The sequence below is a fragment of the Callithrix jacchus genome, chromosome 12 (assembly GCF_049354715.1).
Source record: "Callithrix jacchus isolate 240 chromosome 12, calJac240_pri, whole genome shotgun sequence".
NCBI lineage: Eukaryota > Metazoa > Chordata > Mammalia > Primates > Cebidae > Callithrix > Callithrix jacchus.
In genome coordinates, this window is record NC_133513.1 from 70,842,475 (window position 1) to 70,867,908 (window position 25,434).

Here is a 25,434-nt window from a genome sequence, read left to right on the forward strand (position 1 = left end):
TTGTAATAAGATTTGAAATTGGGATGTGTGAACCTCCAAATTTGGAGTTATTTTTCTGGATTGGTTTGGCCATTCAGGGTGAATTAAAATTCTATATGAATATTGGGATTAGCTTTCCCATTTCTGTCCCAAGGCCTTTGGAATTTTTGTAGGAATAACATTGAATCTGTAGTTTGCTTTGTGTAGTTTGGCAAAATTGACAAATACCATCTTCAAATCCATGAACATAACATATTTTTACATTGATTTGGGCTTTGTTTAATTTCCTTAAGCAAGATTTTATAATTTTTCCCATCTAAGTCTTGCCCTCTGATTACATTTATGCCTTATTATTGTTATTGGTCTTATTTAAAGGGAAATTCTTATAATTTCCTTTTCAGATTATTCACTGCTAGTGTATACATATAAAATGGATTTTTCTGCCAGGCACGGTGGCTCACACCTGTAATCCCAGCATTTTGGGAAGCCAAGGCAGGCAGATCACCTGAGGTCAGGAGTATGAGACCAGCCTGGGCAACATGACAAAACCCATCTCTACTAAAAATACAAAAATTACCTGGGTGTGGTGGTGCATGCCTGTAATCCCAGCTACTCAGGAGGCTGAAGTGGGAGAATTACTTGAAACTGGGAGGTGGAGGTTGCAGTGAACCAATATCATGCCATTGTACTCCAGCCTGAGTGAAAGAATAAAACTCCATCTCAAAAAGAAATAATAATAATAATAAAAATAAAATAAAATGTATTTTTGTATTGGTATTGTGTTTGTAAGTTTACCCAATTTGTTTACTATCTCTAATGATTTTTTAAAACATTCCTTAGGAATTTCTCACATGAGATCAGGTGATAATTGATCCTCGGATAGTTGTTATTTTATTTTCTTGCATAATTGCCCTACCTGTATCTTCCAATATACTATTGAATACAAGAGTGAAAGTAGGTATCTGGGCCTTGTTATTCTATTAGGAATAAACCTTTCAGTGATGACAATTGGGTATGTTTACTGTTGGTTTTACAAAATTGCTTTTGATCATGTTTAAGAAATGTCCTTCTGTTTCTAGGTTTGTGGGTGTTTTTTATCGTGACATGGTGTTGAACTTTGTCAGAAGCCCTTTCTGCATCAGTTGAGAGAATTATAGAGTGTTTTCCATTCATTCTAATAATACAGTGTGCTACCTGGATGGCGTTAGTGTGTGGAACAAGCGTTGATTTTCTGGGATAAAGAAATCATGTTCGTGGTGCTTGATCCTTTCCAAATGCTATTGGTTTAAATTTACTATTATTTTGTTGAGGATTACTAAGTCAGCATTTCTGAGGTTATAAATCTGTAGATTTCAGTCCTTGAAATGGCATGACACTGTGTAGGATGGATCAGGTTGGGATTGGGTGTAGACTGCGGTTAGTATTTACAGAGTTAGTGTGCAAGGATATTACACAATCAGGACATAGGGCTTTACAGGCTAAGAGTTTACCAATTAAAGATGATGGTATAGGGGCTCCAAGATAGGAGGTTCAGGTTGGTGGTTGAGAGCTCCATAGTAGAGATTAGAGGGAGAGATTAGGCTGACAAATAGGGTCAGGTTGACAGGTCAGAATTATAGTGAAGGGTTAGGGTGTAAATTTTAGTGAGATTTTGGTTTGGGATTATGTACATGTTAGAGTAGGTTTAGTTTAAGGTAAGAATTAGAGTGGGTAAAAGTAACATTATAGTTCATGATTGAGGGTTAAACTTAGGTTAGATTTAGAGTCAAGGGTAATGGAAGTAAGGTTAGGGTTAGGGATTAGGATTCAGGGTTAGCATTAATGTTTACAGTTTAGAGTAGGAATTAGGGTTAGCGTTTAGGGCAGTGGTTAGGGTAAGTTTAGGGTTTTAGGGTTAGGGTTAGGTTTAGAAATAGGGTTGGAGGTAGGGTTGGTTGGTTTAGGGTTAGGTGTTAGGGTTGGGATTACAGGTTAGGGCTAGTGTGAGGCTTAGGGTTAGGGGCTAGGGTTAGGATTAGGGCTAGAGTTAGGGTTAGAGTTAGGCCTACAGCAAAGCTTAGCATTAGGGTTAGGGTTAGGGCTAGGGTTATGTTTAAGGTTAGGGTTTAGGGGTTGGGGTTAGAGGGTCAGTGGTAGGGTTAGGGTTCAGCACAGGGTTAGGTTTAGGGTTTGTGGTTAGTCTTAAAGTTAGGGGTTATGGGTTAGGGCTAGAATTAGGGTTAGGGTTAGGGATATTAGACCTGGAGTCAAAGGAGATTATTTTGGAACTTCATAATTTGACTTTTCTATTGGATTTCTATCTTGAATGGGATCTGTAACCCCTTTATTTCTCTCATTTGGAACACCTGTATTTTCTCAATGCCTGCATCCCCATTGTATCTAGGAAGTAATTAGCTTGCTTTTGATTTTACAGCTTCATAGGTGGAAGGCCCTTGCCTTTTCACAGATGAGACTATGGACTGTAGACTTTTGAGTTAATGTTGAAAGAAGACTTGTGGGACTGTTGGGAAGGCATGATCGGTTTTGAAATGTGAGGACATAGGATTTGAGGGGTCAGAGTTAAAGACTCATAGGAATGTAGCTAAACATAAAAATTTTGCAAACCCATAATTTTTATGATGAAACAAATACATTTTATCATCTTCTATGTATGTTTTAATGTTTTTTTACCCAATGAAATGTGAGTCTTGTTATTTTGATCTTACTATAGCAATGGTTTTATAAACAAAGAAAAAATGAGTAATTCAGGATTGCAGAGATGGTAGCCTATTAAAAATAGTTTGGGTATTAAATTATTATGAAATAATTGTGTATTAAATAATTCTAAATCCAACAGTTGTGATTGAACAGATCTGTAGGCATATGTAAGTGTTTAGGTGAAAGTGACAACAGAAGCAGTTATGTTGAACATTTATGTCTGGAGGTAATCAATAGAGGAACTGGCTGTGGGCCTTCACCTCTGCATCACCTTTGCTTTGTTCTGTAGCTGAGTATCAAAAACAAAACAAAATCACCACTTATTTCTCAAAGAGAGAGAAAGAATATTTCCTTAAATTTAAGCATTTCTAAATTGCTACCTGATGGCCTCTGCGCTCTTGGAGGAGGCCAAGGCACAGCAGACCCTCAGGTGGGCGGGCAATGCACTTGACCCTGAGGCCATCAGGTACCCGGCCCCCCACCCACCTCTGGTGCCTGAGTCACCCCTGCAGCCTAGACGTGGCAATGGGAGCAGCAAGTGGCTGGACACCCCAGACCAGGCCCACACCTTCAGCAGCAGGAATCCTGAGTCTGGGCACCCAGGTGGCAAAGTCAGGCAGCCCCGCCAGCAGCCGCTCAGTCTCATCATGTGGATGCAGAGTGCCCAGCTCAGGGGCCCAGGATCCGGAGAGGTGTCCAAGAGGAGTGGACCCTCAGTCCAGATGGGCTGTGCACTCGGTAACCCTGATGCCACCCAAGGGAAGCTCCGCCATCCCCTGCTAGCACCGGAGCTGCACCTGCAAACTGCGCATCCGGCATGGGCAGCAGCGGGGACCGGTGGGGAAGGAGCAACCCCTGACTTTCCATGTGTCTCCCGCTCCCTGACACCTGCTAGGCAGTCCCCAGGGCCAGAGTCTCAGCGCTGAAGCCAGGCCATCCTCAGAGTCGCCCCAGCACTGCTGAGTGCCCATGCCAGACCCGATCTCCCTTTGAGGAGGAGTGGGGCAGCGGCAGGGTCAGACAGACCTCCCTCTACTCCCTTATGTAAGATATTTGTAAAGATTGATAATGTTCCATCAGGAACTCATGTTTGTGATATGAAATGCGTGCCTGCGATCCTGCACCTGTGGTCCTCCGGCAGCCTGGGCGAGCCCAGGAGAACCCGGAGCCCAGCGATGCCTGCCCCGAGCTGCAGCCCCACCTGCCTGTGAGTGCCTGGGAGCGGCTTCTGGGAGTCGGGTGGCCACCGTGGCGCAGGCGCGCTCCTAACAGCTTTTCGGAGCTTGCTGGGTTTGAGAGGTCGGAGGCTGCCGGTGTTGCTGCTGAAGGCTGTGGTGGACCCAGCTGGATCACGGATTCTGGGCTAGAACGCAGATCTGGGATCGCAGGTTGGGGGTTGGTGCCAGGTGGGGGTGGGAGGAGCTGCGGCTCAGGAGCTGGTTGTTGGGGATCCGAGAAGTCACCACCTTGAAAAAGTTCCTGGCTTCGGGAGCCAGGGGCCAAGGCAGAGCAGAACCTCAGGTCCTGGTCTCCATAGATCCCGTCTACCCTGCTTCCGGGCACCAAATGCGGGACGCGGAACCGCGGAAGATCCACAGGGCGGCTGTCAGGGGCGACGCCCGGGAGATGGAGCTGCCTGGCGCGCAGGAGCGGAGACCTGGACGCCCTGTACGAGCCGCACAGGTAGCCGGGCTCAGCCCGGGGTGGGAGGGTTCGCGAAGCCTGGCTTCCCCCCGGGATGGGGCCTTGGAGGGCGCCAGGTGGGAGCAGCAGAGCCAAATGAGTCTCAGCTGCTTTATCCCTCCTAATTCCCCGGCTGGAGCACTTGGTGGAGAATGTGAGTGATTTAACTCACAAAGTTAGGAATATACAGCGTTGTTATTTTTAACGTTCACGTTTAAAACTTGGTGTTTTATACATTACAGGAGGTCCCTACTGAGAGAACTCATTCCCCTATCAAAAATATCGGGAGTCATTTTCAGCAGGCGGAAATTTCTCAGATAAAACCGCCCGTTTTACATAGATCGGTTCTTTACTGAAGGGTCTTAGAGGGAAACTTGGAAGTGGGAGGTGAGTTTTGTGTTCTTGAATAAGAAGACACATTTTTCTCAAAGTGTGAGCTCTTTCTGTGTTTATCAATTTTACATAAACAGAATGAAAATATCAAGGTTTTAACATTTTTGCACGACACCTGCTGTCTTTTACTATTGTGATGACATTTTAAATAATTTTATAATGGACTGAAAAAACACTGGCTTCTCTAGATATTAAAATGTGCTATTAATTTCTATAATTAATTGTTTACTAACAGCTGAAAATACAGATAAATGCATGGAACAGAATAGGAAATCCAGAAACACTGAAATGATGTAAGATATATGTAAGGATATGAATAGGGAAGGATGAATTATTAATGAAAAAAATGCCTGCTCTTTGAAGAAAAGTAATGAAATTTTATGTCACAAACATGAGGGCCTGATGGAACACAGATTGAAACTTTTACCTATGCAAGTAAGAAAAGTGTCAGAAGAAAACACAAATGCTTATTTTACAGGTATATTTTATGTTGACAAAGGCCTTCCTAAGAATGACCTCAGAGGCAGGCATTCTGAAGGTTGATTTAGCAAACTAAAAATTGAAACTACCTGTGTATCAGGAAAAAAATGAGAAAGAAAACATACTTGAAAAGTATTTACTCTATTATATATATATTCAGATGAGAAGTGTGTTTTCATTTTACAGTGAATTCATTATATATCATGTGATATGTATACTACTGGTATGTATAGCATACATATTACATATATAATGTTATATGTATATCAGTTATATATACAAATTAGATGAAAAGTTACATATATACACATTAGATGAAAAGTGTATTTTCATTTTATAGGAAATTCTTTCAAATCAAATAAAAACTCTAATAAAAGTGAGCAAAGAACTTTTTTGCAGGTTTACAAGTTACTTATGTACATAGGAAAAAATCCTTTGCGTTTCTGGTATAAGAATATAAATTAACAGAGGAATGAAACTGTTTTCTGTCCACAATATGTGTGAGGATGTTTTGTACTGCTGCTTAAAGTTTAAGTAGCTGATAACTGTTTAAATAGACAATTTGGTGGTAAGTACTACATTTAAAAAATGTGTAAACTCAGGCCGGGCGCGGTGACTCAAACCTATAATCCCAGCACTTTGGGAGGTTGAGGCGGGTGGATCATGAGGTCAAGAGATTGAGACCATCCTGGTCAACATGGTGAAACCCTGTCTCTACTAAAAATACAAAAAATTAGCTGGGCATGGTGGTGCGTGCCTGTAATCCCAGCTACTCAGGAGGCTGAGGCAGGAGAATTGCCTGAACCCAGGAGGCAGAGGTTGCGGTGAGCCGAGATCACACCATTGCACTCCAGCCTAGGTAACAAGAGTGAAACTCCATCTCAAAAAAAAAAAAAAATGTGTATACTTTTTACCCATCAATTCCATTATACTAAAATACCCTTGGGAAGTAGAGATTTTTGCAGCACTTTTTTAAAAAAAAGAACAGATAGAATAAATTCTATAAATAAATTTCTGTTACAGCCATAGGATGGAATAATATGTGATGATTGAATGTGACAATAGATATAGAAGCATGTTGTTGTGTGAAGATGTATTTTGTTATAGCTGGCAAGGAAAAAAGAATCAGTTTAATTATACATACACACAAACATACTATGGTCTTGTATTAACAAAAAAATGTGTACAAAATATGGTAACATTTCTAATTTCTGTGCATTTGCATTTTAAGTAAAGTTTTTCTTATCTGTGATAGCTGCAGTGAGCATGTACAACACTTCTAGTACAAGTTTATTATTAATGGAAGAATTCTTGGGAAGAGAAATATAAATCTTGCCCAGATAAAAATCTCTCACTTTCTATTTTTTAACATCATTATTATTGTGCGTTATCTTTGAACTTTTAGCCTCTTCAGAAATAGAAAGGGAATGTTTTTATCTGTCTCCAGATTTTATGTATATATTTTATTATGTACATATATTTTTCTTACATGTAGATTTATCTCATATATGCAAATGATGATAGATTAATCATTTCATTTTACTTGTATTCTTTGAAAATAAAAATAACAAATATAAATGATTACTATTGCAAAAACACTACTTTTTAGGAGTTTATTTAAAAATATTGAACTCCCCATCTGTATTTATCTATTCTTTCATTCAGTTTATTCATCAAACATAACCTGAGTCCCTATTATGTAGCAGACATGTTCTACTATCTCTCAGACCCTTCTATGCTTAAAAACTTCTTGTTTACCTGCCCTGTATGTACAAGTTGGGAGATTTGAAATGGACTTAATTTCATTTAAACTTTATCTCCCATCTTTCAAACAAAAGAATTTCTGAAGCTAGAAAATAGTAGAAGATAACCTTTAACTGCCCTTTCAAAAGTTTATCAGTCTTAAACACTAAAATTAATCATGGGAAAGTCTAATTTGCATATATTCTCTAAATATAATTATTGAATTAAATGATCCATACCTATTCATTTGAATCATGAGTTTCCTTTGGCTTCAAGTTGTTTGAAAAATCCAAGAATTTGTTTAAAACATGAGTTACTGTTATTTCAGTGTTTTTTCCCCCTAGTTCCTTTAAAAACTGAAATGTATTTAAGTTCCAGTTATATCCATAGAACTGCCCTAGACCTGCTGAATGTACCATATGCTACTTGACATAAGGACTCTTGGATTGTGTGATGCCCCATTATTATATATTTCAATAAAATAATTTAAAAAATGCTACCAATTATAATTGTAATAAATCATGAATTATAAGTGATATTCAAATATCAGAGGTGTTAAAATGTGACCTATTCTTTAAGTCATCCTACAAAGTAGGTCTAATTGTATTATTTTACTTAACTAAATTTTTTTGTTAAGTGGTAGTAATAGAAACAATCCCAGAACTCTGGGAGGCTGAGGTGGGAGGATTGCTTGATGCCAGGAGTTTGAGATCAGCCTGAACCACAAAATGAGATTCTTGCTCTATATAAAATCTTAAATTAGTAGCTGGGCATGCTGGTGCACTCTGTAGTCCCAGCTACTCAGGAGGCAGGATATGGAGGATCGCTTAAGCCCAGGAGTTCCATGCTACAGTGGGGTATGATTATACCATTGCACTCTAGCCTGGGCAAAAGAGTGAGACCTTATCTCAAAAAAACAAAATCTAACAATTTTGAGTTGTTGCTGTAGGAACTATTTTAAATACTTAACATAGTTTCTCATTTAAGCATCATGATGTCCTATGATATAGCTATTGTTTTTATTAATGAGGAAGTTGAGGTACAGAAAGGCTAAGTAATAGCTGGTAAATGGCAGAGTTTAAAGTAGGGCTGAAATCCTAGTTGAACTGAATCAAAAGACCAAGCTCTTTCTATTCAGATAGGCTGCTGTTTTCATTAAGGTTCATTAAGCAATAAGAGCTAAAAAGTATTGTACTTTCTTCAAGAAAAATAAGGAAGAGGGAAAACATGCTATTCAATGTTTATAATTATGTGAATGACTGTGTTTAGAGACATTGCACTACAGTTTCCTAAAAGGTCCTCCTACTCTTGTACTACTGCTCTACATTTGGCCTGTGCCGGTGGCTGTGTGGAAGTGGTCACTCTCCTAGTGAACAGAAATGCCAGGTTGACATTTGTGACAAACAAAACAGAACACCTTTAATACAGGTATATGTTAGCCAACTCTTTCAGCATGACATGGGTTTGATTTATATATATATATACACACATCTCCCACATCTTACGGATGTCTATGGCATTGCTGCTCTCCATTATGCTGGGTATAATGAGAGTATGTTATTGGCAGAAAACCTGCTTTCTCTTGATGCAAATATTGAAGCAATGGACGAGGTGTAAATCAATCAACTTTCTTTTCAAAGTATTTGTTTTAACCTTGACATAGGTAAGGATCAATTTTTTATATTTGGAAGCTCAAGCATTCACTGAATGCAAGCAAATTAAGTTATTTTGAAATAACTTAATTGTCTAAAATCATATTTTAAATAATGATACTTTGAAAGAAGCATTAAAGGGCACAACTTTTAAAAATATACTTTGGAAAATATTTGTGAATTTCTTAAAGGTAAAACCTTTTCAATTTTTTTAAAATGCAGGGGTTTTTCCCCCCAATTAATGTAAAACAACACCAGGAAATAAAATATGCCCTGAAAATAGGCCTTATCTCAAAACTCAAACAAAACTAAAGCAACTTAGAATAAATGGACATCTTGTTGCTGTGACAGTTTTCTAAAAATCTGATGTACCACCTCTCAGTGGCGAGGCTTAAGAGGGATAAATGGGAAGGGAAAAGGAGAGCTATTAGGAATACGCAGGTCACTTGGAAATTAGGTAATAAGGGAAAATGCCAAGAAGAGTTTTTTTTTTTTTTTAATTTGTTCTTCTAGTTTCTGTGTTGAGACAAGGTGCTCTTTAGCTTTGGGACTAATAAATTTTGGTTTGAAAAAGAGAGTGAGTTGAAACTTCCCTAGAGATAAATTTTAGGAGGACTCTGAGGAAACCACATTGCCAGTGAATATGTAGTGACAAAATGAGAAACACTTCAACAGAAGATCAAACAAATTATTAACTGACTTATTACCCATCCAGGCAGAAACAGCCACTTACATCTAAAAGTCTAAACTTTCCTCTCAAATCTAGAATGTCTTGATGGATAGGTGGGAGATAAGGAGCTTATTAAAGCAAAATAAAGTTAGATTTTGAGTTTATTTGTCCCTGTTCTACTCATACTCATGAAAATTAAATGTAGATTTAATAAATGACTATCTCTTACTCTTTTCTTTTTTTGGCTACATCTACGACTGATAAAGGGAATTAGCCATACAGGTGAGGGATGAGACTGAAGTGATTGCCTGTTGCACTAATTCTCAGAATTGTGCATTTTAGTGGCCTGAGTAAATTTTGTTAAAAATCTAAAATTTTAGGCTTTCCCCTGAAGCTTTTGATGTAATAGATCTAATAAGGCCTGAATGTGTATGTTTAAAAATGTTTTCTAGAAGCTGGGCACAGTGGCAGTTCCTTTAGTCCCAGCTTGAGCAACATAGTGAGACTCTTATCTCTAACCACAATAACAGCAAAAACAAAACACAAACACAAACAAAGAAAACCTCGAGGTTTGGATACACTCCTGTTTAAGAACCCCAGAATAGATAAGTACAATGTATACATTTCTGTATCTCAAAAATGTACAAAATCTCTAGAAGAGTTGGCATTTGCTAGGTGCTACTTTCTTCAAAGTTCTCCTTTTCAATAAGATTAACCTGACCTGCCTGTCTTATCTGTATGACTAGGATGTGAAAGGGCATATTATTGGCAGTATCTCTCAGCTTACAGAATAACACCTTTTTTCCCCCACCATTAATCATTCACTGCAATTCAGAGAGTCTTTAAAAATTTGCTTATAGGTAATATTTCATTAAGTATAGGTTGACTCTTTAATGATTTCATGTCCCTTTGTCACCATACAGGTGATTATGTGTCAACAAATGTTCATTACAGTTGGGTTTTCTCAATTAAAATAATAGCCAATCCTAAATGTTTTCTTTTTAGTTGAAGTTGTATTATGAACTATCTCAGTATGTCTGTTAAATTTGTAGATCTTTAGCATAACCAGGATGTCAGCTTCACACACTGAAATCCATGAAGTTGATATGAATTTGATATAAATCAAAATTCTTTTGATTAAAAGAATTTCCATAAAAATTATTTTGATAATTTAGTTTTGGCAGTCATATAAGCTATCTATTTGGCTAACAATCTGGGGAAATTATATACAAATAGATTGTAAATGAATACATGTTGGAAAAATTCTTGAAGTAGGTATTGTGAGTCTTAATAGCAATTTTTGTTATATATGAGGGCCTGATATTTTTTTGGTAAAAAATATGATACTAGAGAAAGAAAATATTTTACATGCAAATACTTGAATTATACACAACCATTTAGTTACACATTCATAGCAAACATAAAAACAAAAGGGCTATATTCTAAATGTGCACAGATTTGCTTGCCTCTATAAACTATAAAAAAGTAAACATGTAAAATTTAGAAGACTTATGCAGAAATCTGGACTTCAGACTTGTCTTAAAATCAAACATGGTGTCCTCTGAGTTTCTATCACTGTTGGCCTGCTGTGCAGAGGATGCTCCTTTATAAATGGCATATGTTCTCCAGTTTGCTACTGTGCCCACATCAGTAGTTTCCTTACTCAGATAACCTTCCTTTGTCCTTGTATTTAAGTTTACAACTCTTATGTTGTAGTGTATTTTGATAAAGATTTCAAGGCTTTTAAGTCAATGTGTATTTGTTTATAATATATAGTCTATAGATAGTTTATAATATGTAGTCTATATAGTCTATAGATCATATAAATCCCTCAGTTATGGGGTTGAATTTTAGAATTTAGTTTAGAGCTATTCCCAGTCATTTGAGGCCATCCTTTCAGGAATCTGTGCTCTCATAGACTGAAGATTTCAGTATTGGAGACTGCCATGGAGCCCTGCACAAGTGGAATCTGGAAGACCATAGGAAGAAAGATATTTAGATAGTACTTAGGGAAATAGAGGTACAACTACGAGGACTCTGGTAGTTTTTCCAGCTGTCTCTCTTCTTGGATATCTAAGTGCCTATGAAGGTTTATTGTTTGAGAGGGAGTCTTGCTCCATCACCCAGGCTGGAGTGCAGTGGCATGATCTTGGCTCACTACAACCTCTGCCTCCACGGTAGCTGAAGTTACAGGTGTTTGCCACCACACTTGGCTAATGTTTGCATTTTTGGTGGAGACGGGGTTTCACCATGTTGGCCAGGCTGGTCTTGAGCTCCTGACCTTGGCCTTCCAAAGATCTGGGATTTTAGGCATAAGCCACCACACCCAGCCCTACCTGTGAAGGATTTAAGGGCTTCCTAGTTAATGTGGACCTGAAAAAGGTAGGACATATAGAGTGAGTATAGTTGAATTTTTATTACTGTTAATGTGCTAATCTTTCTGGGAAGAGTATTCTCAAAGAGAACATATACCTTTGTTATTAGACTTTTGTGTACTTAGCATTCACATGTTTCAAATATTGCAGGTGATTCCTGTACTGTTTTGGGACAAAGGAAAGCAATGGGACCTTCTTAATCAAGACTGCTAATTTGAAGTGACACAGATTAGTCTTTTAACCAGAGATAGATAATGGACAAGAAATAGTGGATCTTTCTACCTTGTTTTAGGTCATCAGGTTTCTTCCAGTTTAGGTAACAAAAGTTATTTCATTTATACGTTGAATTTTATGTACAACTTCAGGATAGATAATTTGTCAGGTTAAATTATCATTAGGCTCTGGTATATATTGGCTGTCACTATTTGTTATGGAGCTCAAAGTCAGTTCTCATTAAATATTATATGTATTTAGACAGGACAGGTAAAGGCACAGAAGTAGGTAACCAATCTATTTTTAAACAGCGCCATATTTTAATTATATCGAGAAACATTATTTAATGTACAGATAGCTGACCTTTTCCCAGATTGTGTTTTTGTTTTTTGGAAGGAGAAGCTGAATATGAACTGGCAGTTAAAAAATTTGTAAAGAAATCAATTTGCTCATTTTCATTGCATATTTTTGTTCTAAAGCATTTTCCATGAACTGTATGTTGTTTTATGCCCTAAGCCAGATGATGACGACTTGACTGTTACCACCTAGGTAAAGTGGCCTCTTGTAAAACTAATTTTCCCACTCAGTCAAGTTTTGCATATTATTTACTTTTAAAATTTAGCAGTGGTTTATCTATTTTTTTATGTTGGTAATCAAAAGTTTGTCAGAGAAAAGCATACACATGGCTAGTTGATTAAAAAAATTCGTTTAACCTTGTTAACTAACAAAAGATTGATTAAGTACTGTGACAGGGTGGGGGCTGAGAGAAAATGAACTGAAAAATACATAGTGACAGGAAAATCACATTAGAAAATGCTTTCCCCAATAAAGGAAATATAAAATTTGGTTAAGTTTTATTTGGACAAATATTAATATTGGCTTTTAAATGATACTAGTGTTACTTTTATATTTATGCCTGTATAAATCTTCAGTGTATCAAATTACTTGTAGTTATCATGGAATTTCCCTGGTACCTTTTATTGGCAAAACTGTATAGCACATAGCATATACCTTTTTTGGACACTTATTATTTTGGTATCATGCAGTTTTTAGGAGAGATTTTTTTTTCTACTTCTATTATTACTTCTGTAGTGAGACTACAATAATATTAAAATTTGTAGAAAACTAGCTGAGTATGGTGGTGTATGCCTGTAGTACCAGCTACTTGGGGGTTTGAGGCAGGAGGATTGCTTGAGCCCAGGAGTTTGAGAACAGCCTGGGCAACATAACCAGATTGTATCTGCTTTAAAAATAGAAATTGTAGAAATATAGAAATTTAAATTTGTTATCAAAATTTGTATTACAAATGGATTTTTGTATGTTTTATAAGTTGTCCATTAAGGGTATATGTAAAACACTTCACCTAATGAATAACATGTATTTGACTGCAAATAACCGGTCATATAAGCAGACTCTTAATGCCAATATGATAAGACTTTAACACCACAATTTTGTCACTGTAGTCTATTTAAAATATCCACTCAAAGTCTTTATATTACATTTGGAAATTTAAAATTTCAGAGTTTTTATATTTAGTTGTTTAAATAATTTGAAGTTCCTGCATACTACGAGCTACTGGAGGTCATAGACATATTTGTGTGTATCCTGGAGTACCTGGAATACAGTCTTTGATGTAAGAAGCATTATAATTCTTGCTTTTTCAAGATGGAGTTTCACTCTGTCACCCAGGCTGGAGTGCAGTGGTGAGATCTTCGCTCACCGCAGTCTCTACTTCCTGGGCTCAGGTGATCCTCCCACCTCAGCCATCCAAGTAGCTGGGACTGTAGACCTTTGTCACCATGCTTGGCTGAGTTTTGTATTCTTTGTAGAGATGGGGTTTTGCCTTGTTGCCTAGGCTGGCCTTTAACTGTTGGACTCACATGATACGCCCACCTCAGCCTCTCAAAGTGCTGGGGTTATAGGCATGAGTTGCCACATTCAGGCTTAATAGTTGTTTAATCGGAATAGATGAATGAATTTTTATATAATGGAATGTTATAAGTAATATACATAATGTATCTATTGATTAAATATTGCAGTTAAAAAATATTGCTTACATTTGTATTATTTTTTAATGTTTAAGGATGTATAAGTTTTGATGGGTTATTTTGAGAAATTATACCATAAATAAATAAGAAAATAAATTAGAAATAGGTAATTAATAGCAAAGAGGGTTACAATATATTTTATTTATTTTTTTATTGCATTTTAGGTTTTGGGGTACATGTGAAGAGCATGCAAGATAGTTGCATAGGTACACACGTGGCAGTGTGATTTGCTACCTTCCTCCCCTTCACCTATATCTGGCATTTCTCCCCATGCTATCTCTCCCCAACTCCCCATCCCCTGCTGTCCCTCCCCTATTCCCCCCAACAGACCCCAGTGTGTAGTGCTCCCCTCCATGTGTCCATGTGTTCTCATTTTCAACACCCACCTATGAGTGAGAACATGCGATATTTCATTTTCTGTTCTTGTGTCAGTTTGCTGAGAATGATGTTCTCCAGGTTCATCCATGTCCCTACAAAGGACATGAACTCATCATTTTTGATTGCTGCATAATATTCAATGGTGTATATGTGCCACATTTTCCCAGTCCAGTTTATCATCGATGGGCATTTGGGTTGATTCCAGGTCTTTGCTATTGTAAACAGTGCTGCAATGAACATTCGTGTGCATGTGTCCTTATAGTAGAATGATTTATAATCCTTTGGATATATACCCAGTAATGGGATTGCTGGGTCAAATGGAATTTCTATTTCTAGGTCCTCGAGGAATCGCCATACTGTCTTCCACAACCATTTAACTAATTTACACTCCCACCAGCAATGTAAAAGTGTTCCTATTTCTCCACATCCTCTCCAGCATCTGTTGTCTCCAGATTTTTTAATGATCACCATTCTAATTGGCGTGAAATGGTATCTCAATGTAGTTTTTATTTGCATTTCTCTAATGACCAGTGATGATGAGCATTTTTTCATATGATTGTTGGCCTCATGTATGTCTTCTTTTGTAAAGTGTCTGTTCATATCCTTTGCTCACTTTTGAATGGGATTGTTTGCTTTTTTCTTGTAAATCTGTTTGAGTTCTTTGTAAATTCTGGATATCAGCCCTTTAACAGATGGGTAAACTGCAAAAATTTTTTCCCATTCTGTTGGTTGCCGATTCACTCTAATGACTGTTTCTTTTGCTGTGCAGAAGCTGTGGAGTTTGATTAGGTCCCATTTGTCTATTTTGGCTTTTGTTGCCAATGCTTTTTGTGTTTTGTTCATGAATTCCTTGCCTACTCCTATGTCCTGAATGGTTTTGCCTAGATTTTCTTCTAGGGTTTTTATGGTGTTAGGTCTTATGTTTAAGTCTTCAATCTATCTGGAGTTAATTTTAGTGTAAGGTGTCAGGAAGGGGTCCAGTTTCTGCTTTTTGCACATGTCCAGCCAGTTTTCCCAACACCATTTATTAAACAGGGACTCCTGTCCCCATCACTTGTTTTTGTCAGGTTTGTCAAAGATTGTATGGTTGTAGATATGTTGTGTTGCCTCCGATGCCTCTGTTCTGTTCCATTGGTCTATATCTCTGTTTTAGTACCAGTACCATACTGTTTTGATTACTGTAGCCTTGTAGTATAGTTTGAAATCTGGTAATGTGATGCCTCCTGCTGTGTTCTTTTTACTTAGAATTGACTTGGCAATGTGGGCTCTCTTTTGATTTCAGATGAAATTTAAGGTGTTTTTTTCCAGTTCTGTGAAGAAGGTCATTGGTAGCTTGATGGGGATAGCATTGAATCTGTAAATTACTTTGGGCAGTATGGCCATTTTCATGATATTGATTCTTCCTAACCATGATCATGGAATGTTTCTTCATCTGTTTGTGTTCTCTCTTATTTTGTTGAGTTGTGGTTTGTAGTTCTCCTTGAAGAGGTCCTTTACGTTCCTTGTTAGTTGTATTCCTAGGTATTTTATTCTCTTTGTAGCAATTGTGAATGGTAGTTCATTCTTGATTTGGCTCTCTTTAAGTCTTTTATTGTTGTATAGGAATGCTTGTGATTTTTGCCCATTGATTTTGTATCCTGAGACTTTGCTGAAGTTGCTTATCAGTTTCAGGAGATTTTGGGTTGAGATGATGGGGTCTCCTAGATATACTATCATGTCATCTGCAAATAGAGACAATTTGGCTTCCTCCTTTCCTATTTGAATACCTTTTTTTCTTTTTCTTGCCTATTGCTCTGGCTAGAACTTCCAGTACTATATTGAATAGGAATGGTGAGAGAGGGCATCCTTGTCTAGTGCCAGATTTCAAAGGGAATGCTTCCTGTTTTTGCCCATTCAACAGTATGGTATTGGCTGTTGGTTTGTCGTAAATAGCTTTTATTAATTTGGGTTATGTTCAATTGATACCGAGTTTATTGAGGGTTTTTAGCATAAAGGGCTGTTGAATTTTGTCAGAGGTCTTCTCTGCATCAATTGAGATAATCACGTGGTTTTTGTTTTTGGTTCTGTTTATGTGGTGAATTACGTTTATAGACTTGTGTATGTTGAACCAGCCTTGCATCACTGGGATGAATCTTACTTGACCATGGTGGGTAAGCTTTTTGATGTGCTATTGCAATCGGCTTGCCAGTATTTTATAGAAGATTTTTGCATCTATGTTCATCGTGGATATTGGCCTGAAGTTTTCTTTCCTTGTTGAGTCTCTGCCAGGTTTTGGTATCAGGATGATGTTGGTCTCACAAAATGATTTGGGAAGGATTCCCTCTTTTTGGATTATTTGAAATGGTTTCAGGAGGAATAGTAACAGTTCCTCTTTGTGTGTCTGGTAGATTTTGGCTGTGAACCCATCTGGACCTGGGCTTTTTTTGTGTGGTAAGCTCTTAATTGCTGCCTCAACTTCAGATCTTGTTATTGGTTTATTCATGGTTTCGACTTCTTCCTTGTTTAGGCTTGAGAGAATGCAAGTGTCCAGGAATTCATTTCTTCCAGGTTTACTAGTTTATGTGCACAGAGTTGTTTGTAATATTCTCTGATGATGGTTTGAATTTCTGTGGAATCTGTGGTGATTTCCCCTTTATTGGTTTTTATTGCATCTATTTGGTTATTCTCTCTTTTGTTTTTTATTAATCTGGCTAGTGGTCTATTTTGTTGATCTTTTCAAAAAACCAGCTCTTGGATTTATTGATTTTTTTGAAGGGTTTTATGTGTCTCTATCTCCTTCAGTTCTGCTCTGATCTTAGTTATTTCTTGTCTTCTGCTAGGTTTTGAGTTTTTTTGATCTTGCTCCTCTAGCTCTTTCAATTTTGATGAAAGTGTGTCAATTTTGGATCTCTCCACTTTTTTCATGTGGGCACTTATTGCTGTATATTTTCCTCTAGAGACTGCTCTAAATGTGCCCCAGAGATTCTGGTATGTTGTGTCTTCGTTCTCATTGGTTTCGAAGAACTTCTTTATTTCTGCCTTCATTTCATTGTTTATCCAGTCAGCATTCAAGAGCCAGTTGTTCAGTTTCCATGAAGCTGTGCGGTTCTGAGTTAGTTTCTGAATTCTGAGTTCTAACTTGATTGCACTATGGTCTGAGAGACTGTTTTGTTATGATTTCAGTTGTTTTGCATTTGCTGAGGAGTGCTTTACTTCAAATTATGTGGTCAATTTTAGAGCAGATGTGGTGCTGAGAAGAATGTATATTCTGTGGATTTGGGGTGAAGAGTTCTGTACATGTTTATCAGGTTTGCTTGTTCCAGGTCTGAGTTCAAGTCCTGGATATCCTCCTTAATTTTCTGTCTGGTTGATCTGTCTAATATTGACAGTGGAGTGTTAAAGTCTCCCACTATTACTGTGTGGGAGTCTAAGTCTCTTTGTAAGTCATGAAGAACTTGCCTTATGTATCTGGGTGCTCCTGTATTGGGTCTGTACATATTTAAGATCATTACCTCTTCTTGTTGTATCAATTGATTTACCATTATGTAATGTCCTTCTTTGTCTCTTTTGATCTTTGTTGCTTTAAAGTCTATTTTATCAGAGATGAGAATTGCAACTTCTGCTTTTTTTTGCCCTCCATTTGCTTGGTAAATTCCTCCTTCATCCCTTTATTTTGAGCCTTTTTGTGTGAGATGGGTTCCTGGATACAGCACACTGATGGGTTTTGGCTTTTCATCCAATTTGCCAGTCTGTGTCTTTTGATTGGTGCATTTAGCCCATTTACATTTAGGGTTAATATTGTTATGTGTGAATTTGATACTGCCATTTTGATGCTAGCTGACTGTTTTGCCCATTAGTTGATGCAGATTCTTCATTTTGTTGAAGCTCTTTACCATTTGGTATGTTTTTGGAATGGCTGGTACTGGTTGTTTTTTTTCTATGTGTAGTGCCTCTTTCAGGAGCTCTTGTAAAGCAGGCCTGGTGGTAACAAAATCTCTGAGTACTTGCTTGTTCTCAAAAGATTTTAGTTTTCCTTCACTTATGAAATGTAGTTTGGCTGGATATGAAATTCTGGGTTGAAAGTTCTTTTCTTAAGGATGTTGGATATTGGCCCCCACTCTCTTCTGGCTGTAGGGTTTCTGCCGAGAGATCTGCTGTGAGTCTGATGGGCTTCGCTTTGTGGGTGACCCGACCTTTCTCTCTGGCTTCCCTTAGCATTTTGTCCTTCATTTCACCCCGGTGAATGTGGTGATTATGTGCCTTGGGGTTGCTCTTCTGAGTATTTTCCAGCTTGGATTCATTCTCTTTGTGACATTCAGGTACACCTAACAAACGTAGATTAGGTCTCTTCACATAGTCCCACATTTCTTGGAGACTTTGTTCATTCATTTTTGTGCTTTTTTCTCTCATCTTGCCTTCTCATTTTATTTCATTGAGTTGATCTTTGACGTCTGATATTCTTTCTTCTGCTTGGTCAGTTTGGCTGTTGAAACTTGTGCATGCCTCACGAAGTTCTCCTGTTGTGTTTTTCAGTTCCATAAGTCCACTCGTATTTCTCTCTAAGTTGATCATCCTTGTTATCATTTTGTCAAATCTTTTTTCAAGGTTCTTAGTTTCTTTGCATTGAGTTAGAACATGTTCTTTTAGCTCATGGAAGTTTCTCATTACCCACCTTCTGAAGTCTGATTCTGTCATTTCATCACACTCATTCTCCATCCAGCTTTGTTCCCTTGCTTGTTAGGAGTTGTGATCCCTTGTAGGAGGAGAGGTGTCCTGGTTTCGGGTGTGTTCCTCCTTTTTGCAGTGGTTTCTTCCACCTGCATCTGTGCAAAAAATCCAATTTTTGTGGATTTATCCACCTGTCATCTGTGTAGTTGCTGATTTTCAGATTGGGTCTCTGAGTGGATGTCCAGATTGTTGATGATGAAGTTATTTCTGTTTCTTAGTTTTCCTTCTAACAGTTTGGCCACTCTGCTGTTGGACTGCTGAGGTCCACTCCAGGCCCTGCTTGCTTGGGGGTCACCTGCAGCAGCTGCAGAACAGTAAGGGTTGCTACCAGTTTCTTCTTCTGCTATCTTTGTCCCAGAATGATGCCTACCAAATGTCAGTCTGGTCAGTCCTTTGTGAGGTGACTCTTTGGATATATGGGGGTCAGGAAGCTGCTTGAGGAGACAGTCTGTTCTTTATAGGAACTCAAGTGCTGAGTTGTGAGCTTCATTGTTCATTTAGAGCTGCTAGGCAGGTATGTTTAAGTTTGCTGCAGCAGAACTCATAAACTCCCTTTTTTTTTTCCAGGTGCTCTGTCCTAGGGAGTCAGGGCTTTATTCATGAGTATCCATTGTGTGGCTACCCCTTTGTTTTTTTTTTCTGGGCTTCCCTGCCCAGCAAGGAGGCTGCTTAGTCACTGTCTACCTGCAGAGGCTTTGCTGGGCTGTTGTGGGCTCCACCCTGCTGCCATGTAAACTTCCCTGCAGTCCTCTTTATATGGGTGTGGTTAGAACTGCCTCGGCAATGGTGGCCCACGTCTGTAATGGCATACTCTCTCTGTTATGGTGGGTTGCCTTGGCAACAGCAGGCTGCCTCAGCAATGTCAGACTACCTCCGTAGGGGTGGAGTGCCTCGGTAATGGTGGATGCCCCTCCCCCACCGAGCTGCACTGTCCTGTGTTCAGCTGTGCTTGCTGTGAAACCCTCAACCCCAAGCGTTTCCAATTGCTGTTGGTTGGTTGGTTGTTTTTGTGGGGGTGGGACCCACTGAGCCTGATCACCTGGCTCCCTGCCTCAGAGCCTTTTTTTTTTTTTTTTAAGTTGAATGATTGACTCTCTCCCAGGTAGGTGTTCCAGTCGCCTGCTGAAAGGGTGCCGGGATCAATGTGATTTCCCATGTGGCAACCCATTGCACTGGCTGAAACAATGGTGCTGCCTGGGAATCTCCTTGCCTGGCTCCCTGTTTCAGACCCGTTTAATCCGATGAATGGGTGAATCTGCCTTCTTGGAGCTCCAATTGCCAGCTTAAAAGGGCAACCAGATTAGTGTAGTTTGTATGGAGAGCCACCATGCCAGGGCACCAGCAAAACAGCCGTGCCAGCCAAAGCAGCTGTGCTGGCGACCCATGGGGCTCCTCCGCCTCAGAATCTCCTGGTCTGTGGGCAATAAAGATCCATTTGGAAATGCGGCATCCACTCACCCTCTGTGCTTTCACTGGGAGCTGCAATCCTGAGCTGCTCCTAAAGGGCCATCTTGGATCTTCTCCTGCAATTCATATTTGTGGCTATACCAGAGCACCAGCTTGGGTGTTCCCTTCTGATAAGGGACCAGGTAACCTCTACAATATATTTTCTAGTATAATTCAACTGGAATCTTAGATTATGATTTTAGACTAAAATTTCTTAAACATTTTAGCCCTAACTCATGCTCTAATAAATATGCCTTTATAAGCCATGAATTACTCTTTTTTTTCCCTTAATGCTTCTAATAAGCCAACATGCATTACTCTTTAGAATTCTGGTGACCAATTATTCCTCTAGGTGGAAAGCTGATGGAAAGTTCTAGTTTTCCCTCTCTGTAATAAAAATGGTCTTTCAGGTAGTGGTAGATGACCATAGTTAGCTAATTGAATATTTTATATTGATAAAATTAAACTCTGTATTACAGAAATATGTTTAAAAAACTAATTGCAGTGTAAGTATTAACCTGTATTGTTAGGGCTATAAAGGAACAAAAGGCTCTGTTACATATCTATTTCTCCATGTACTTTATTGTACATCATGTTGTTTCTTTTCTTTCTTGTCTGAAGCTCATATTAAATTGACTAGTTAGGCTTCTTTGTTGTTTCTCCTTTCATCCTCACATGTCAAAAATGATTTATCCCCACCTAATTTTTTTCTCACAGATCTCATTTCTTTAGCGACTGGTCTTTCAGCCCATCTGTGTCTTCATAGTCAGCATATTTAGTTACAGCTTTCTCTTTAGTTAACTATGTGTGGCTTTCATTCAACAATTATTGCCCACAAGATTTACTCTTGTTTTTTTCCTTTTCTTTGGAAGAGCTGAATTTATACATTTATCTTTATCTTTTTGACAAACAGAATAAAAGCAACTAATACTATTTGCAATGCCAACCCACTTAAATAAGGTACTACTGTGAACTGAATTCTCATTTTCCCCCACAAGAAGTGACTTATGCAAATAATTACCTCCTGCATATGCCCATAATAAATTATTTTCTCATGTTTCTTAGCTCATAATAATAAAGTATTTATGTGCTAAGTAAATTACTGCTTCATAGCATAATTCTGCTAATTTGCATGATTCATTTAAGAAGCAAGTGTAGTAAAGTGCCAGAAAAATAAAGTTTCGAATGTGCAAAAAATCACTTTGTATTCTGAAAATAAGTTTATCTAAATCTAAAGAATTATTTCAGGTTAAGCTGTGGCCAAATGCATCATTCTGTGGTATATCTGGATGTGCAAAATCATAAGGAGAGTTAGAAAGAAACAGTTTGAATTGTAGTTTTTATTAAAATTTGAACTTGAAAAGATAATGCTGGGATTTTAGTATGTTTATATATTTTGATTGTCCAATATACATCTACAATGAACATTTTAAGTTAAGAAAAAAGCATGGCAACTAGTAAGTATGTGGGACTGTAATAACAACAATTTAGTTTAGTGTTGTAGTAAGTGGAAGTCATTTTCAAAAAGAGAACACACTGAGTACTTTTGTGGCAGCCACACTTATAGCAGCAGAAGTTTAAATTAATAATGGTGTATTCTAATATTATGACTGTGGAGAGAAATGGGAGGGGCCTGACTCTTCACCAGAAGCAGCTAGTGCATAGTTTCACCAGCAAGAAGTAGAAGTCAAACGACATGTTAGCATCCTGGTTCTACCACTTACTAGCTATGGGACCTTGGGAAAAATTCTTTATTTGATTGTCATTGACCTCATTCATAAAAATGGTACTAATGCTACCTCTCAGGTATATGTGATGAACAAAAGTAGTGGGAAATGTAAAAACATTTGCTACTAGGACTGAAGATGTCCTGTAGGAACATAGTGGTTTGGCACATGAGACTTTCTGATGAAATTTTAAGTGTTTTGACCTAGAATTTATTTTGGTTATGGATCACAAACTGTGTTAGTCAGTGAAACATTGAATATACAAGATGAGATCTTATGCTATAGTAGTAGGAACAGAAAAAGAAAGACCAAATGTTTTCTCCAAAGAAAATATAAAATGTTAGAAGATATCAAGGAAGTTTGTAGTTAGGATGGGAATGAGAGAGGAATGGAAATCTGTGGTCAGAGAAGACCTCTCTGAGTATGATATTTAAGCTGCCAGCTAAAGGATGAGAAAGAGATAGCCATGTGAAAGACTAAGAGGAGGAAATTCTGAATAGAGAGAACAAAGGATCACATCTATTTATCATTTTGCTCTTAACACCCTGGAATGGGCAGAAAGCCATAATAATAATTATTTTTATGATTACAATATGTGCAACAAATGTGAAATATAATCCTGGCACATTTTAGATGCTTCCTAAATAAATGTTCTTTTTTTTTTCCTTCTAAAGAAAACTTGCTACACTTTTGAAGTTCATTCTTTCTTTTTCTCCCTCTTTCTTTTCTTCCTTTCCTTTCCTTTTCTTTTCTTTTCTTTCTTGACAGGGTCTCACTTTATTGCCTTTGCTAAAGTGCAGTAGTGCAGTTTCAGCTCACTGCAGCCTTGACCTTCCAGGGTAATGTAATCCTTTCATCTCAGTGTTCTGAGTATCTGGGATTACAGGCATGTCCCACCATGCCCAGCTAATTTATGTATCTTTTGCACAGATGGGGTTTGACATTTTCCCAGGCTGGTTTCAAACGCCTGGGTTCAAGCAATCCACCCGCCTTCACCTCCCAAAGTCTTAAGATTAAAGGTGTGATCCACTGCCCCTAGCCTGATGGATGCAGCCAATCACCATGGTACGTGTATACCTATGTAACAAACCTGCATGTTTTGCACATATACCCCAGAACTTAAAGTATAATAAAAAATACATAAAATGGTTGCACAGTTGATCACATATTTGCTTTCTTTAGTTTAAAGATAACATAAAAAATCTATTACTACATTATCATTCTGTTCAAACTTTTTTTCTATCAGTAAAGATTTTATCAAAAAATATGTAGGTTTTTTTCAAGTCTTTGTTTACCTAAATGAAACATTCGATGGTGTTCTATTGATGCTCAACATGACATATTTCCAAGTTTTCTATCATAAATATCTTAACACTGAAATATTTATATGAGGATATTTAAAATTTTTTAATATTGTAAGTATTACACCAAGTAATATATATTATATATATATATATAATATGTATGTGTGTGTGTGTACATATAAATATATATACAGCAAGACCCTGTCTCAAAAAAATATATATACATATACATATATATATATATATATATATATATATATATATATATATATATATAAAGTTTTTGAGATGGAGTCTTGCTCTTTCACCCAGGCTGGAGTGCAGTGGTGCAATCTCCGCTCACTGCAACCTCCGCCTCTTGGGTTTAAGCAATTCTCTTGTCTCATCCTGCCAAGTAGCTGGGACTACAGGTGCACACTACCAATCCAGGCTAGTTTTGTATATTTGATGGAGACAGGGTAATACCGTGTTGGTCAGGCTGCTCTCAAATTCCTGACCTCAGGTTATCCACCTCCTTGGCCTACCAAATGCTGTAATTACAAATGTTAGCAAATACATCTGGGCTGTGTGTGTGTGTGTGTGTGTGTGTGTGTGTATCTATCTATGTATATATATATATATATATTTTTTTTTTTTTTTGAGACAGAGTCTTGCTCTGTTGCCAGGCATCAGGCTGGAGTGGAGTGGCGTGATCTAGGCTCACTGCAACCTCTGCCTCCCGGGTTCAAGCAATTCTCCTACCTCATCCTCCCGAGTAGCTGGGTCTACAGGCGTGTGCCACCATGCCCAGCTAATTTTTGTATTTTTTAGTAAAGACAGGGTTTCACCATGGTAGCCAGGATGGTCTTGATCTCTTGACCTCGTGATACTCCTGCCTCAGCATCCCAAAGTGCTGCTATTACAGGCATGAGCCATTGCACTCGACTGCCAATATATATATATATTTAAATGTTTTCTTATTTTTGGTGGAGTTTGTAGAGTTAGGCACTTTGAAGCTAGTTCCTGACTGAAATATGCACATGCTAATATTTTGTCTGTGAATATGTTTCCTTTGGGCTGCCATGCTTGGATAAGCAAGTCAATAGACATATGAAGATAACAGATGAGCCTGATCTAGAAAGTGTAGATGACATTCTCTACTGGAATGCTTTGGTTTTCAGTACATGCTTCTCTTATTTTTTAAGTCAAATTAATTTTAAAATACTAAATTGAAACTTTATGGGTGACAGAATCTTGCTCTGTTGCCTAGGTTGGATTGCAGTGGCATGATCTTGGCTGGCTACAGTCTCTGCCTCCCAGGCTCAAGTAATCCTCTCATGTCAGCCTTTCAAGTACCTGGGACTACAGGCACACACCACAATATCTAACTCATTTTTTTTTTTTTTTGGTAGAGATAGGTTCTCATTATGTTGCCCAAGCTCATCTTGAACTCCAAGCTCAAGCAATCCACCTACCTTGGTTTTGCAAAGGGCTGGGATTGTAAGAGTGAGATACCATGCTTGGGTAAACTGAAATTTATTTAAGTAAATTGATTAGTGTTGGGTGTGGTGGTGCACATTGGTTATCTCAACACTTTGGGAGGCAGAAGTTAAAGGATTACTTAGGACCAGGAGTTTGGGCTGGGCGTGGTGGCTCATACCAGTAATCCCAGGACTTTGGGAGGCCACGGTGGGTGGATCATGAGGTCAAGAGATTGAGACCATCCTGACCAACATGGTGAAATCCTGTCTCTACGAAAATGCAAAAAAATTAGCTGGATGTGGTGGCATATGCCTGTAGTCCCAGTTACTCAGGAGGCTGAGGCTGGAGAATTGCTTGAACCCAGGAGGTAGAGGTTGCAGTGAGTTGAGATCATGCCACTGCATTCCAGCCTGGCGCCTGGTGACAGAACAAGACTCTGTCTCAAACAAAACAAAACAAAACAAAACAAATGCACAAC

At 38.1% G+C, this 25,434-nt stretch overlaps 1 long non-coding RNA gene across 1 annotated transcript in view; it reads left to right on the forward strand.

Annotated features, from left to right (window-relative positions):
* Positions 1 to 3,947: 3,947 nt before the first annotated feature.
* LOC144578696 (uncharacterized) overlaps positions 3,948 to 25,434 on the forward strand; it is a 157,736-nt gene continuing 136,249 nt past the window's right edge. The window contains exon 1 of the long non-coding RNA XR_013524966.1: positions 3,948 to 4,359. This is a non-coding gene — a long non-coding RNA (uncharacterized LOC144578696). The remainder of the gene's footprint in view (positions 4,360 to 25,434) is intronic.